Here is a 15,836-nt window from a genome sequence, read left to right on the forward strand (position 1 = left end):
GAACTAAGAAGAAATTTCCTAATGGTGACAGCAATCAGCCAGCGGAACAGAAGTTGCCTTCAGGAGTTGTGGGTGCCCCATCATTGGAGGCTTACAAAAAGAGGCTGGACAATGATACAGGATCTTCTGCTCGAGCAGCGGGTTGGACTAGAAGACCTCGGGGGTCCTTTCCAACTCTATCATTCTATGTTCTACTGTACATCCTTTCTTCTCCCGGACACCAGCAGTATCCAGCCTGAGGGAGCACTGCCCCCATGCTGATCTGGCCGCGGGGTGGATGTGTCTCTCCAGGCTAGCCAAGGGAGATAAGAGGAGCTACCCGCTGGAGTAGAGATGGGGCGACAGTCTTGAGCCTCGGGTTGTTTTCCGTCTCAAGCAGGAAGCGCAGAGAGTTTGCGGGTCAGCCCAGGTGGGTGACGCCGAAGTTTGCAAAACGGCTGCAGAATGTGGCTGAACTCCCAGATGATGGGGTTTCATTACAGCCTGACAGCAAAGTCAGCTCCATGGCCCCTCATCCATCCCATTCCTGAAGGCATCATTGTTGGTTTTGCTGCATGGGGGGGGCGGGGGGCATGCCCAGCCTGGCCTTTCCATCTATGCAGAACAGCTGACCACATGCCGCTGCTCTCTTCCTGCTTCTTCAGGGCTGGGGAGGGGATGTTCAGGGCATCTAACACTCACACCCCTGGCAGGTGAGTGAAGCCTCTCATGCACAGGTGAAAATCGTTATTTTTACTACCGGTTCTATGGGCGTGGCTTGGTGGGCGTGGCAGGGGAAGGATGCTGCAAAATCCACATTCCCTCCCCACTCCTGGGAGCCAGCCAGAGGTGGCATTTGCCGGTTCTCCGAACTACTCAAAATTTCCGCTACCGGTTCTCCAGAACCGGTCAGAACCGGCTGGATTTCACCTCTGCTCCCCACTCCCCCAGATATGCCCTTGCAAGCTTTAAAGGCTCAAGTGCTTCACCAACACCTCTGGCTACTGACAAAGACCTGCCCACCAAAACCTGGTCAAAGGCTTAGCTTAGCTTGTTGTGAAAGTCACCTCAAGTCATAATATGGTTACTCTGGCTATGCAGACATAACAACTATGTTAGATCAGTGATGGCGAAGCTTTTGGCATCGAATGCCCAAATTGGAATGCCCGTGCCAGCTGATCTTAGGGTTTCCAGCACGTGGATGAGCATTGTATGCACCAGAGCAGCTGGCCGGTGCACGCATCCCTGTTTTGGGGGGCATTTTCAGTCCTTTTTTTGGCCATTTTCAGGTCAAAAACGGCCTGGAAAACAGCCTGAAAACAGCCCACAAATCACCACGGAAAACAGCCTGTTTTGGGGGCATTTTCCAGCCATTTTCCGGTGCTCTGGAGCCTTTGGAGACCTGCTGGCCAGCGCACATGCGCACCATAAAAGAGAAGAGCAGCTGGTGACAGCGTACATGCCCACAGAGAGGACTCTGCGTGCCACCTCTGACACCTGTGCCATAGGTTTGCCATCACGGTGTTAGACTAACCTGGGTTTAGTGTTATGCATGTTGCTACTAGGTCATTGGATAATGTACACAACTAAGCAGTGGTGGTTTGCAGGTGGTACGCCCCGGTACCGGCATACCGGAGCCTGCGCAGAGCACTGGATACCATTCCGGTACGGTGCTCTGGAGGGCCCATTCGCCAGCCCGAGCTCCTTACCTGTCTTTTAAAGCTTCCACGCATACGCATGGCTCGAACTTCACCTGCACGACACTCCGTGGAGCAGCTGGAGTGCTGCGGAGGCTCGCAGAGGCGCTAAGATGCATGCATGCGCTGTGTGCATGGGTGCGCACATTACGCACATCCATATGGACGCCGCTGGGATCCGGAACCCACTACTGCAACTAAGCCACCATATTTCACACTTCAATACCTCAGAAGGCTGGCTGTTAAAACACCAGAGACCCTTCTCTGGAATTTGAGATTTGCCCTTTCTTTGCCACCATTCCGCCCCTTGCCAACCTCCAACGCTCAGAGGGCTTCTGAGCATATTTGCTTGCAGGGCTAATTACTTAAGAAGACACTGATCTTCCCGGGCTCCTTTACAACTTTCACCTGCCCCCACAGCCTCCCCGCAGACTGAATCCTCCCACACCCACCCACATGTTTGTCAGCGGCTGCATCCCCCATAAAGATTTCCTCACGAGGAAATTCCCCCTGCGGCTCAGAACCGATGTTGCAAAAAAAAAAAAAATGCTGCAAAACCAGAGCAATGAGGCCCAGATCATCACAGGGGTAGAGGGGGGGGGGCACCCTGCTCATGGGTCAGCCCAGGCATTATGTGGCGATAATGCATCGGTCTTGTCCCTCTTCTGCCACTTTCTGCAAAGAGAACATGGAATAAGAGAGTTGGAAGGGACCTTGGAGGTCATCTAATCCAACCCCCTTGCCCAAGCAGGAGACCCTACTACACCATTTCTGACAGATGGCAGTTCAGTCTCTTCTTGAAAGCTTCCAGGGATGAAGCTCCCACAACTTCCGAAGGCAACTTCTGTTCCATGGGTTGATTGTTCTCACTGTCAGGAAGTTTCTGCTTAGTTCCAGGTTGCTTCTCTCCTTGATTAGTTTCCATCCATTGTTTCTTGTTTTGCCTTCAGGTGTCTCGCAGCTGCATTCTTCTCATCCCACAGCGACCTTGGAGTGCTGTCTCAGAGAGGCACCTTCACTTTTGTAACTTTCACGTCTCTCCCCCCCCCATACTCCCCAACACGCCCCTCTCCCCCTCCCCTCAGGGTGCCTGGCAGACGGGTACCCAACGTCAGGCGTGAGGTGGCAGTTCTGACGCAAACAGAGAGAGAGAATGCATAAAATGGCACTCCACGTTTTATCTGTTCTGTTGCCTTTAGTAGATTCATCCAGGTTAAACGCTCATCCTAGGACTGAGAAGGTTTCACCAGCTTTGGCACAATGTTACATTATATTATCATACAGAATAGAGTCGGATGGGACCTTGGAGATCTTCTAGTCCAACCCATTGCTCCGGAAGGAGACCCTATACCATTCCAGAAAAGTGGCTGTCCAGTCTCGTCTTAAAGACTCCATTGATGGAGCACCCACAACTTCTGGTGGCAAGCAGTTCCACTGGTTAATTGTCCTCACTGTTAAGAAGTTTCTCCTTAGTTCCAGGTTGCTTCTCTCCTTGATTAGTTTCCATCTGTTGTTTCTTGTCCTGCCTTCAGGTGCTTTGGAGAATAATTTGGCCCTCTCTTCTTTGTGGCAGCCCCTCAAATATTGGAAGACTACTATCATGTCTCCCCTGGTTCTTCTTTTCTCTAGACTAGACATATCCAATTCCTGCAACCATTCTTTATATGTTTTAGTCTCCAGCCCCCAACTGAACAAGGAGAGATTCAGCATGGAAGTAAGGAGGAATTTTCTGACACTGAGAGCAATCAACCAGTTGCGGGAGCTTCATCCCGGGAGGCTTTCAAGAAGAGATTGGACGGCCATTCGTCAGAACTGGTGTACGGCTGTGATGGTGAACCTATGGCACGCCGAGTCCTATTTGCCAGCACGCAAGCCGTCAGCTGGTTTTCGGCCTTCCAGAGGGCTGGGGGCAGGGGTGAGTTCTGGCAGCTGCTACTGCCGGTTCACTCAGGAGCATGCTGCACACACACGGGCTTAATACGCACTGTGCGCACAAGCGCAGTAACACTAAAATTGCTCTGCACATGCGCAGAAGCAAAAAACAAGATAGCGGTGCCTAGGGTGCCCCCTGGTGGCTTGGCAGGCCTGAGTCGCTGCCGGTTGCGCGACCCAAGCTGCCAAGAAACTACCATTTTGGCCGAACTGGTCCCAACTGGTAGGAACCCACCTCTGGCTGGGGAAGGCCGTTTTGCCCTCCCCAACGCCTCCGGAGCCTGGGGAGGGTGAAAACTCCCCCCTCCTGCATGTGGGGGAGTCACAAGCACATGTTTAGGTGGGTGGGGCGCATTGAATTGTGGGTGTGGGCATGCATGGACAATTTTGGCACGCCTTTACAAAAAGGTTCGCCATCAAGATGGAAGGGAGAAGAAGAGAGGTAGGAAGGGGAAGGGGTAGAGAGAAGTAGGGGAGAGGTAAGGGAAGAAGGAAGGGAAAGGAGACGAGGGAAGAAGAAAGTAGAGAAGGGAGGGAGAGAAAGGAAGAGAGGAGATGAGATGAGAGGAAGAGAAGGGAAGGAAGATAGAGAGGAGAGGAAGATGGAAGGGAGAAGGAGAGAGAGAAAGAGAGAAGGAGAGAGGGTAGGAAGGGGAAGAGGAGGAGGGGAGAGGTAAGGGAAGAAGGAAGGGAAAGGAGGAAGGAAAGAAGTAGAGAAGGAAGGGAGGGAGAAAAGAAAGGGAAAAGAAGATGGTGTCAAAACAGGTGATGGATGGTAAACGAAGCAACCCAAATGGAATATTATAATTCTATAACTGGAATGACAAATGTATAAGAACCATGAATGTAAAAAAAGAATAATAACTATGTGAATGTATACATATAATTGTATATAGAGAACAAAAAAAAATATTTTTTTTTTAAAAAAAGGTTCGCCATCACTGGTGTAGGATCTCCTGCTTGGGCGGGAGGATGGACTAGATGACCTACAAGGTCCCTTCCAACTCTGTTAAATCTGTGAAATCCTTCTTGTTGCTCTTTTCTGCAACAAACCCTGCCCTTCTCTCTGCATCGCCACATTTCCCACTCCCAGTTTAATGTTTGTTACCCTGCACATGATTAAAATACCTGCCAGCCTGGATGCTCCCTGATCAAGCCCTCAGCCGAGCCTACTTTACAAGTCAGCTGTAAAGACTCCAGGATCCAATAATCCCCTTAAGGATCCGTTTGAAGACTGAGCTGTATCAGGGGGTCGGGGAAAATGCTTGGCCTACTACACAATGCATCCGTTTCCTTTGGCAAAGAGGGCAGACCGATTTTGCCTGCTGCTGCACTGATCAAAACTTGAGGGAAGGCAGGAAGTCCTTGGCAGAAGACAAAAGGACTTTTGTATTGTTGTTATGATCTCCTCGCTTCTCTGAAGACGGACGGCTCCAGGGGGAGGACAGTGCAAAACTGCCTCTTTCTTCGGTGCAATGGTTGGGGGAGGCTCTCAATATGTATATGTGGTATCTATAGAAGCCCGTGGATTTCTGAAAATGACCTTGCACCAGGCCCCCTAAAGCAGTGTTGGTGGCCTCTCGGACCCCCCCCACCCCTCAGCTCGCTCCAGTTGGCAGGAAGCCCCACTCCCCCCATATCCCTCTGGGTCACAGTCAAGTTCCTGCAAACTTTCTCTGGCATTCGAAAGGAGGAGGTACCTTCCTCCAACTGAGGATGGGAGAGGGGCACGCGAGAGATTTCAGTTCCATAGACAATATTTGCTTTTAGTGGAAGAAGGATAAGATAGGTTAGGATGAGATAGGATAGGGGAGGGGAGAAGAGAAGATGGAAGGGACCTTGGAGGTCTTCTAGTCCAGCCCTCTGCTCAAGCAGGAGAACTGATACTATTTCAGGTGTCTAGCCTTGTCTTAAAAGCCTCCAATGATGGAGCACCCACAACTTCTGAAGGCAACTTCTGTTCCACTGGTTCATTGTTCTCACTGTTAGGAAAATTCTCCTTAGTTCTAGGTTGCTTCTTTCCTTGATTAGTTTCCATCCATTGTTTATACTCTTTCCTTCTGTATTTAATTCTTCGTACAATTCAACTTAAATGGAATTGTAGCCGCCCAGAATCCCCAAGCAGCGCAAACCCTGTCCTGGTCCCTTGTCAAACCTGCAGAGGGGAAGAGGGAAGGTGCTCTCCAGTCCTGGCATTGCAAGAGGACCTGCTGAGCACTTCCTCATCCTCTCTGCGTAGCCTCTTCACATCCAACGTGGCTCCCCAGGATGTGATCAAGGAGCCCTTCTTCGTCTGGTACTCAGGCAAGAGTTGAGGAGCACCTCGCAAAATGCCCCTCGCCCACATCTCTTTGTTTCCCCTTCCCTTTCTCTTAGGACGGGCATCGTTTATCTCACATCCCCAGAGCAGTGGTAGGTTCCGCATCCCGTCACAACCGGTGCGCTGCGACAGGGCTCGGCATCCCCCTTGGGCACGCATGGGTACGGGTACGCCACCACCGTGTGAAGCTCCAACTGCTCGCAGAGGTCGCGCAGGCACCGTATGCTGCGTGGGAGTGCACGAATGGCCTGGTTGGCTTAAAAACAGGTAAGGAACAAGGGCGGGCGGGCGGGCGGCCCCAACGACACACCGTTTTGGTACAGTGGCCGCTGCTCCCAGCACACCCATAGCGGGACATACCGCCCGGAACCCACCACTGCCCCAGAGCTACACTCTTCTTTACCCTGTTCCTTTTTTTCTAGCTGACTTTCTAAACAGCTGCAGAGTAACAGAGCTGGAAGGGGCTTTGGAGATCTTCTAGTCCAACCCCCTGCTCAAGCAGGAAACCCTAGACCAATGATGGCGAACCTTTTGAGGACCCAGTGCCGAAAAGGGGGCGTGCGTGCATGTGTGCATACATGCTCATCTGGGCTGCAACCCGGAAGAGGAGCTGCCTGGGGGCATGTGTGCGCTGAAAATGAACTTCCGGTTTCCGGCGCACACATGCGCACAGCCAGCTAGTCTTCTGGTTACTGGCGTGCATGTGTGCACGACGATCAGCTGACCGGCACAGATGCTTGTGCCGGAAAACAGAAGACCAGCTCTTCCAGTTTCTGGGACTGTCACAGGCATGAAGGCCAGGTGATTGTTGCACACACATGTGTGCCAGAAACTTGGAAAAGGAATGGACAATGCCACGTATGCCAAGCGACATGGCTCTGCATGCCATTTTGGGCATGCATGCCATAGATTTGCCATCACAGCAAATCTAGACCATTATAGTCAAATGGTTATCCAATCTCTCCTTGGAGACCTCCAGTGATGGAGTAAGCCAGGGGTGTCCAAACTTGGGAACTTTAAGACTTGTGGACTTCAACTCCCAGAATTCCCCAGCCAGCTGGGGAATTCTGGGAGTTGAAGTCCACAAGTCTTAAAGTTCCCAAGTTTGGACACCCCTGGAGTAAGCACACCTTCTGAAGGGAAGCCCTTCCACCGACGAATTGTTCTGTCGGGAAATGTCTCCCTGGTTCTAGGTTGGTTCTCCATCTTCCTGCAGCTCTCCACCTTCCTTGCAAAGCCTGTTTTTGGGACATCCTTCCTTTTTTTTTCCATCCAAGGTTTTTTTTTATTTTTTAATACAAATTATACACACTATAGGAACATAGACTTGTCTGGGTCTTTTCTTTTATATCCTCTCAATTACATAGTCCTTTTTTACATCATAGATCATTTTCACTTTCAGCCAAATTATTCTCTTCCGTTATTTTCCATCTTTATAGTTCTTTTTTCTTAACACATTAAACAGTATCTTCAATTGCCCCTTCAAAGTTACACCATTTTCATTTCTTATTTTCTCCATTGGTATATTTTGCTATAAACAGCATAAATCCTCTAATTCAATTTAAGCGTAGAGAGCATTTTTTTCAAGTTTTTTTCTACCATTAACAATATACTATCATTTCTTTATTTCTTAATTGGTTATGTAACAATAACAATCTTACTACTATTCTCTTTAGTCTACTAACGTAACTCTTTTTCCCTTTCTTCCTCTCTTAAGCATTTTCTCTTGGGCTCCCCAAAATCCCACTTTTAATTCTTTTCCTTCTTTTCCCCTTTTCCCCTAACTTCTTCTTTTTCTTTTCCCTATTTTTGTGGTTATTGTATCTTTTCTTCAGATTATTTACTTTTATTATTCTAGTAACTTTCCTCCGGGTTTTCCCTATTCTCCTCCTTTCCTTACTATTTTGTGGTTTCTTTTTTGGGAGATCTTCCCCTTTCGTCTACCATCGCTATTTTAAAATTAGACCAATCCAGGTTCTTGAGACATCCTTCTGACAACTCCGAATTCTTGGATTCCAATGCCATGCTCTCATAATGGGAAGAAATGTGATTTATGTTCCAGAAGAGCAAATTGTGTTCGGGTAGCTTTTAAGTACTGTATCCATCGATCGGCAGGATTTTACTCTTGAGCTGAGCCAGTGGAAGAGCTGCCTCTCTGGACCATTTTTGTTTTGGCTGCGCTTCCTTCTCCCTGCCCTTCTGTGCTAAGACAACCGAGACATCAATCCTTTTTCCTCACTTAAATGCCTTCCCTACTTGTCACCTAAAGGACGAAGGTCCTCTTTTGGAAGAGTGCGGAATGAACCTCCAACTCTGCAGCAGAATCCCAGAACTGGGAAGGGACCTTCCAATCCAAGCTCTCTTCAGCGCAGGAATCCAAATTAAAATATCCTGGACTGGATGCTATCTAATTTCTGCTTTGATGCCTCCAGGGGAAAAGTGATATCCACTGCAGGCTCCAATGTGACAGTCTCCTATTATTAGGATTTATTTTTTTACAAAAATTTAAATAGAGTCTGCTTTTCTGTAATTGATATTCATTCCATTTCTGGCACCGTGGAATGGGGGGAAAAAACAGTTTTTGACTTTCTAGGTGACCTCCTTTTAGCATTTCAGATTCCTCCTCAGTCTTCTCCTCGAATGAAAATAAGGACCAGGGGGTGACGTGATAGCAATCTTGCAATGTTTGAGGGGCTGCCACAAAGAAGAGGGAGTCAAGCTATTCTCCAAATCATCAAAAGGCAAGAGAAGAAACAATGGATGGAAATTAACCAAGGAGAGAAGAAACCTAGAATTAAGGAGAAAATTCCTAACGGCTAGGGCAAATCAACCAACGGAATAGCTTGCCTTCAGAAGTTGTGAGTGCTTCGTCACTGGAGGCTTTCAAGAAGAGACTGGGCAAACATTTGTCTGAAATGGTATAGTGCAGGGGTGTCCAAACTTGGCAACTTTAAGACTTGTGGACTTCAACTCCCAGAATTCCCCAGCCAGCATGGCTGGCTGGGGAATTCTGGGAGTTGAAGTCCACAAGTCTTAAAGTTGCCAAGTTTGGACACCCCTGGTATAGCGTCTCCTGCTCGAGCAGGGCAGAGGTGGTATTCAGCAGGTTCTGACCAGTTCTGGAGAACCAGTAATGGAAATTTTGAGTAGTTTGGAGAACCGGTACAGACCACCTCTGACTGGCCCCGACCTCATCTATTGTCTGCCTCCCGAGTCCCAGCTGATCGGGGGGAAATTGGGATTTTACAGTATCCTTTCCCACCCATGCTCACCAAGGCATGCAATGCCATGCCACGCCCACCAAGCCACGCCCACAGAACCGGTAGTTAAAAAAAATTGAATCCCATCACCGGAGCAGGGATTGGACTAGAGGACCTCTGAAGCCCCTTCCAACTCTATTGTTTTCTATGTTCAGACCAAGCTCCTTCAACCGCTCTTCAATATTTCTCTCCTGTTTTACGGGATCATAACGATGAATATTCTCTGATTTTTGAGCCAGCTGTTGTCATGCCACCAGCCCACATTTAACTCACTTGCTAATCAGCACGTGCTCTCTCAAATGTTTTGATGAAGGCATATTATGTCTATCAGCATTCCCACACCTATACTAGTCTCCCTTTATTTATTTATCAGCACAAATGCAACACAAATGTAACAAAGGCAACATTTTAAAAAATGGCTTTCTGCCTGGATGGCTCCTAGGGTGAGCCGAAAGACAGAAAAGGGAAGCAGTATGCTCCCTCCCATATTTAGGCGTACCAGGGGTTGTGACACATACATACCTATTTCCCTGGCTTAGCTGATAAAGGAGGAGAGCCTGTGGCTTAGTGGCTAATACAACTGCCTGATATGTAATACAGCCCAGGTTCAATTCCCAGTAAGGGCATGGCTAGCTGATGAGAGCTAAATAGCTTGAAATAGATCTATACTAGTCTATACTATATCTTGGGGTACTGCACTCTAACTACCATGCCGTCATGGCTCATTATTCTGTTATTCGGTTGGGTGGGAAGCCAGTAAAAAAATGTAAGTTTGAAATGGGTGGAATGCAACCAGAAGATGCGAGCCCCCCCCCCATTAAAACTCCCCCAGGTAGATTCAATTAGATCGGCTGCAGTTGGGCAGCGACTCTGATGTTGGTGACTATCCATTCTAAGCCCCCTGTTCTTCCCAGTCACACATACATGTTTCATGTACATGCAACATAGATCCGTGGACACGATGTAAGGAGTAGAAAAGAATCCCAGAAGCCATCTCTGGGGGCTTCTTCTGCCTGGTTAGTTTTCATATTTTCTTGAAGGTTTTTTGGGGGGGGTAGCCCCACAAGTTTCTTTTGACTGACCTCATTGCAATCATTAGAATACAGGCAGTCTTTGACTTTAATGGAGCCCAAAATTTCTGACGCCTTAAGTGAAGCGCTTGCTAAGTGAGTTTTGCTCCAGTTTATGATCTTTCTTGCCACCGTCCTTAAGCGGATCACTGCAGTTCTTCAGTTAGTAACACGGTTGTTAAGTGAATCTGGCTCCCCCATTGACTTCGCTTGTCAGAAGGTCGCAAAAAGGGATCACGTGACCCCGGGATGCTGCATCTGTCATAAATATGAATCGGTTGCCAAATTTTAGTCACATGACCATGGGGATGCGACAATGGTGGTAAGTGTTGTAGGAAGTCAGCACCAGTGGTGGGTTCCGGATCCTGTTGCAACCGGTACAATGCAACGGGGCCAGGCATCCACATGCATATGCGCAGCACGTGCTGTCCTTACCTCCTGCGATGCTCCAGCTGCTCGGCGGAGCATTGCGCAGGCACCGTATGCTCTGTGCGTGTGCGCAGAAGCACCAAAGAGCTCAAATACCAGTAGGGAGCGTGGGCGGGAGGGCCGTCCAGAGCACCTTACCGGAACGGAACGCTGTGCTCCCGGCAGACACCGGTACGCTTGTACTGGGGCTTACCGTTCGTAACCCACTACTAGTTAGCACTCACTCCTCTCCTAGGAAAATGAGATATTTTAGGGAATATTAAAAGGGCAGAATATTTCCCCTAAAAGGGAGGCAGAAACCCAGCCACCCCCACCTTTGTCAATGGACAATTAAGGCCTGGGGCAGTCTATTCTACATAACAAAGATTGCCTCCTTCAGGCAGAGCCATAGTAGGAATTGCCCAAAGCCCTTTCATTACATCACTACCCAGCAAGAGTCAACCAAGCCTGGGACTCAGGACAGCCTCCAGAGTTGCCCCTGCATGGCCCCATGGGAGTCTGACAACCAATGAGAATGCAAGTTCAAATTCAAAAGCTCAGAGAGGGCATAAAACCCGGGCACTCTCAACATCTCTGCCCTTTTTTCCCCTTCATCCAAGACCTTCAAGCCATGTGGTCCTGTCCACCATTAAAACCATCCTTCCAATCATCCTCCATGTTTCCAGTGTCTTTTCTCCCCACATGGAACGGAACCCATTCCTTCCAACAGGGTGAAAAACGGTCGTCAGCAGAGGTGGGTTGCTACCGGTTCACACCAGTTCGGGTTAACCGGTAGTGGAAATTGCGACTGGGTCGCTGAACCAGTAGGGCCACCCCTGAACCAGTTCCGCAGTTGCCACGGCATGTTTTTTTAAACATGTTTAATGTTCTGCGCATGCACAGACCTATTTACATGCTACTGCGCATGCACGTGGAGAAAATCTAACCCGAACCAGAAGTAACACCGGCAGAAACCCGTCCCTGGACATAAGTCACGATTGTAACTTTGAATGGTCACTAAACAGTTACTGTTGTAAGTATCTCCTTGTTTAGGAATTCCCAACCAGCTTGAGTTCCTTTTCTTGTTGGCTTCTGCTGCCAGAAAGTAACTTACCTATCGTTGCTCTTGAATTTACTGAAATCTGCTTTATTTTGAAGTCCAAGATATACCGTATTTTTATAAGACACACCAAGATTTTGAAGAGGTAAATTTAAAACAAAAAAAAATGTTTTTGCACTCTGCAGGCCTCCCAAACCCTCTGCATGCCTCGTTTTTTGTGGAAAAATGGGGCATGCAGAGAATTTGAGAGGTCTGCAAAGTCCTCCTGAAGGCTGGAGGGGGGCCAAAAACAAGCAAAAAACGGCCCGTTTTTCGCTTGGGGTTTCAGGAGGCCAAAAATGCTGCATTCAGTATATAAGACGCACCCTGATTTTCACCCTCTTTTTGGGAGGAAAAAGATGCGTCTTACACTCCAAAAAATATGGTATGCAGTAGGTGCTAGTGTTATCTTCCTTGGGGGTGGGGGGGGAATAGCACCTCCCAATCATCTCCTGGCCCAGGTCCCCCCCCCCTTAAAGGTTGCCAAAGGGTGTGAACTGGGGGCTCTTTGGCCTGGCACTGGGTGCGGAGGGGGGGAGGGTACTTGTGTTTGTGTCTTGGTCTTTATGGGTTGTTGTGGGTTGCCTAGAGTCATTGTTTGAGATGGGGGCTAAATCAATCTGTAAATAAATACATCTCCAATCCCAGTTGCAATCTCCTCCCTGGCTTAATCCCATCTGTGCGCACAGCCAGCTGCCAGCTGCTTTCACTGCCATCCTTCCTTGGACTTGGGGTGAAGGCCAAGCAGAGCTGGAGGGAAAGTTGCAGTGGCGGAGGGGGGGCTCAATTCTCTGCCAGCCAGGGTAACCCCCACCCCCCATGGACAGGAAGCAGCCCAGCTCCAGTGCTTTCCCTAAAAGCACTGCCTGGAAGCGGGAGAGGGAGGGTACGCGGTGCACCTCTCAGGAACCAGACAAGCAGGGTGGCCTGCAGTCAAAAAAGTCAAGGGGGGGGGGGGTTAAATAGAATACTCCCCTTTCCATTCCCAGTAATTCTCTATAGGTTGGTCAATTGGCATTTGTCTTTCCAAAGGCTGATTGTGCATGGGAAGCATGGGGGGGGGGGGGGGAGAGGGAGGGAGAGGAAGATGGAGGGAAGGGAAAGAAAGAAGCAGAGGGAAAGAAAGAGAGAGAGAGGGAGGGAAGGAGAGAGAGAAAAGGGGAAGGGAAAGAAAGAGAAAGAGAGAGAAAGGGGGGATGGAACGGAATAGAGAAGGGGGAGGAAAAGAGAGAAGGAGGGAGGGAAAGGGAGAGAGAAATAGAGGGAGGGAAAGAGAGAGGGGGAGAGGGAGAGAAGGGAGAGGAAAAGAAAGAAAGAGAGGGAGGGAGGGGAAAAAGAGGGAGGGAAAGAGGGAAGGAGAGAGAGAAGTGGAGGGAAAGAAAGAGAGGGAGGGAGGCAAGGAGAGAAAGAAGGGGGAGGGAAAGGAAGAGCAAGGGAGGAGAGAGAGGGAGGGAGGGAAAGAGAGAGGGGGAGGGAGAGAAGGGAGAGGGAAAGGAAGAGAGAGGGAGGGAAAGAGAGAGAGAAAGAGAGGGAGGGAAAGAGAGAGAGGGAAGGAGAGAGAAGGGGAGGGAAAGGAAGAAAGAGAGAGGGAGGGAGGGAAAGAGAGGGAGGGAAGGAGAGAGAGAAGGGGGAGGGAAAGAAAGCGAGAGGGGGGAAAGAAAGAGATAGAGGGAAGGAGAGAGGGTGTGAGGGGGAGGAAGGGAGAGAGAAAAGACTTCTAGTCTTCCTCCCAACTTCCCCCCTGGCCCCCTTAACAGGGCTCCTTGCTGAGGAAATCAAACGGGGGGGGGGGGGCTGTACCTATTCCAGGTGTGCCAAAAAGAGGCATCTGACTGACCAGGGCCTCCATCAACCAGCCAGATAGTAAAACCCTGGGACACAGTCTGATTTCCCCTTCTGCCCCCCTGGCTTTTGGATCTTGTAAGACTTCTCCGCTCTCGCAGCATCTAGACTAGAGAGAAACGAATTTCAAATCCAGATGTTGGGCATGACCAGACTAAGCCTTGAAGGAGGGGTCATCAAATGCAACATCAGCCTTGAGTCCCTTTGCACCTACAAGAAATTTTAAGTCCAGCCCACCTTGAATTCCGTTAACTCTTATCTATCGCCAATTTGCTAGTAATTCAAATTCCTGTAGCGAGAGAGCTTAAGCTTGCGATAAATAAATCTTTATACTAATTTGAACTGCCCGGATTTCCTGATTTCCCTGGGGCTGGACAGCAGAGGAGGGGAGGGGCACAAGGCCCAGCTGTTTCCAAAGGTATAAATCGCCCCAGTTCATGCTTAACATGATAGTGTCAGGCCCGAAGAAGTAAAAAATAGACAAGTGGAGTTACTTCTGAGTAGTTTCAGTATTGGTCCATACTTACAGACAAAATCTTGCCAGATTAAAGCAACTGCCTACATCACTCTAGCCAGGGGTGTCCAAAGTTGGCCAGTTTAAGACTTGTGGACTTCAACTCCCAGAATTCCCCAGCCGTCCACAAGTCTTAAAGTGGCCAACTTTGGACACTCCTGGCTATAGCTATACTCTGAGAATCCCATTTTAACCCGCTTCCTCCTGACCATGCTCTCTGGAAAGCAGCCCCTCCCACCTGGGAATCCAGTCTACATTCCATCGTAGCTTAGTGTGTTGTGAGAATCCACTCGTCTTGCTGTCACTGCCAAGGGTCAGCGTTGATCCCAAAGGGTACCAGGGCCATTTTGAATCAAGCTACCTTACCCAGTTGGTAAAAGGAAAGAGCAAAACTCCACCCAAGTCCTTCTCAGGCTGATTGTCAGCCAAGGAAAGATTTAATTCCTTGCCCCATGAAGGGGCACACAGGCACCTCAACTATATCTGCTCTGCCAAGATGGCCAAGCCCCCTCCGGCCTCAGTAAGAGGGTCCTGGCAAGTTTAATGCTGGACAAGTTAAGGAAGGCCATTGGTGGATTTGTGGGTGTGGTGCGGTGGCCTAGAGGTTGAGCTCTCGCTTCACAATCAGAGGGCTGTGAGTTCAACCCTAAATGGAGGCAGGTATTTCTCTCTCAGGGCACACTGAGAATATATCTGCCAAATATTACTCTGCATTGGCAACAGGAAGGGCATCCAGCCTGTAATCACGCAGCCCCATTCAGTTGCCCAGACTCCACCCCGCAAGGGATTATGGGGCAGTAGTGGGATTCAATTTTTTTTACTACCAGTTCTGTGGGCGTGGCTTGGTGGACGTGGTGTGGCTTGGCGAGCGTGGCTTGGTGGGCGTGGCAGGGTAAGGTTACTGCAAAATCCCCATTCCCTCCTGATCAGCTGGGACTTGGGAGGCAGAGAACAGATGGGGCGGGGCCAGCCAGAGGTGGTATTCACTGGTTCTCCGAACTACTCAAAATTTCTGCTACCGGTTCTCCAGAGCTGCTCAGAACCTGCTGAATGCCACCTCTGTTATGGGATCATTAAAAGATGATGATTGGTGGGTTTGTGGGTAGCAGAGAAAGCGCCCGCCAATGGCTTTCCCTGGTTGAGTTGGGACCGAGACTGGCGAAGGGGAAGGAGGTGAGTTCTGACAGACAGCTTGACCTGGGTTTGGCCATCTGTCACCACCGGATCTGCAGGGTGGAGGGCAGAGGTGGGTTCTTATCGATTCGGACCAGTTCGGCTGAGTAGGTAGTAACTTGGCCGGCCACACCCCTGAACTGGTTCTATTGGCGGCACCATCTTGTTTTCTGCTTCTGCGTATGCGCAGAAGCAATTTTTTTACTACTGCGCATATGCGCAAAGCACGCCCCTGAGCGAACCAGCAGTAACAGAAGCCGGAACCCACCCCTGATGGAGGGGCTTCCTGCTTCTCTCAAGGAGTAGGGCCTTCTCTGTGATGGGCCCAGCCCTCTGGAATGACCTCCCCCCAGATATCAGGATAACGACGGATCTCCGCTCCTTCCGCACGAAACTCAAGACCCACCTGTTCCAACTAGCCGGCCTGGCTTAATCAGAACTTCTAACCTCCCTGGCAATTTTAAACTGTATATTTAAATCTTTTGGGTATTTTAATTGTTTTAATTGTATTAATTTTATTGTTATTTATTTTAACTATGTGG

At 49.3% G+C, this 15,836-nt stretch overlaps 1 protein-coding gene across 1 annotated transcript in view; it reads right to left on the bottom strand.

The window, feature by feature from the left end:
* Positions 1-15,836, bottom strand: part of GRID2IP (Grid2 interacting protein) — a gene marked incomplete at its 5' end in the record, with an annotated part of 106,945 nt that overhangs the window by 52,950 nt on the left and 38,159 nt on the right. The window lies entirely within an intron of this gene.

This window comes from Natrix helvetica (assembly GCF_964273705.1).
Source record: "Natrix helvetica genome assembly, chromosome: 13".
In the NCBI taxonomy this organism is placed as follows: domain Eukaryota; kingdom Metazoa; phylum Chordata; class Lepidosauria; order Squamata; family Natricidae; genus Natrix; species Natrix helvetica.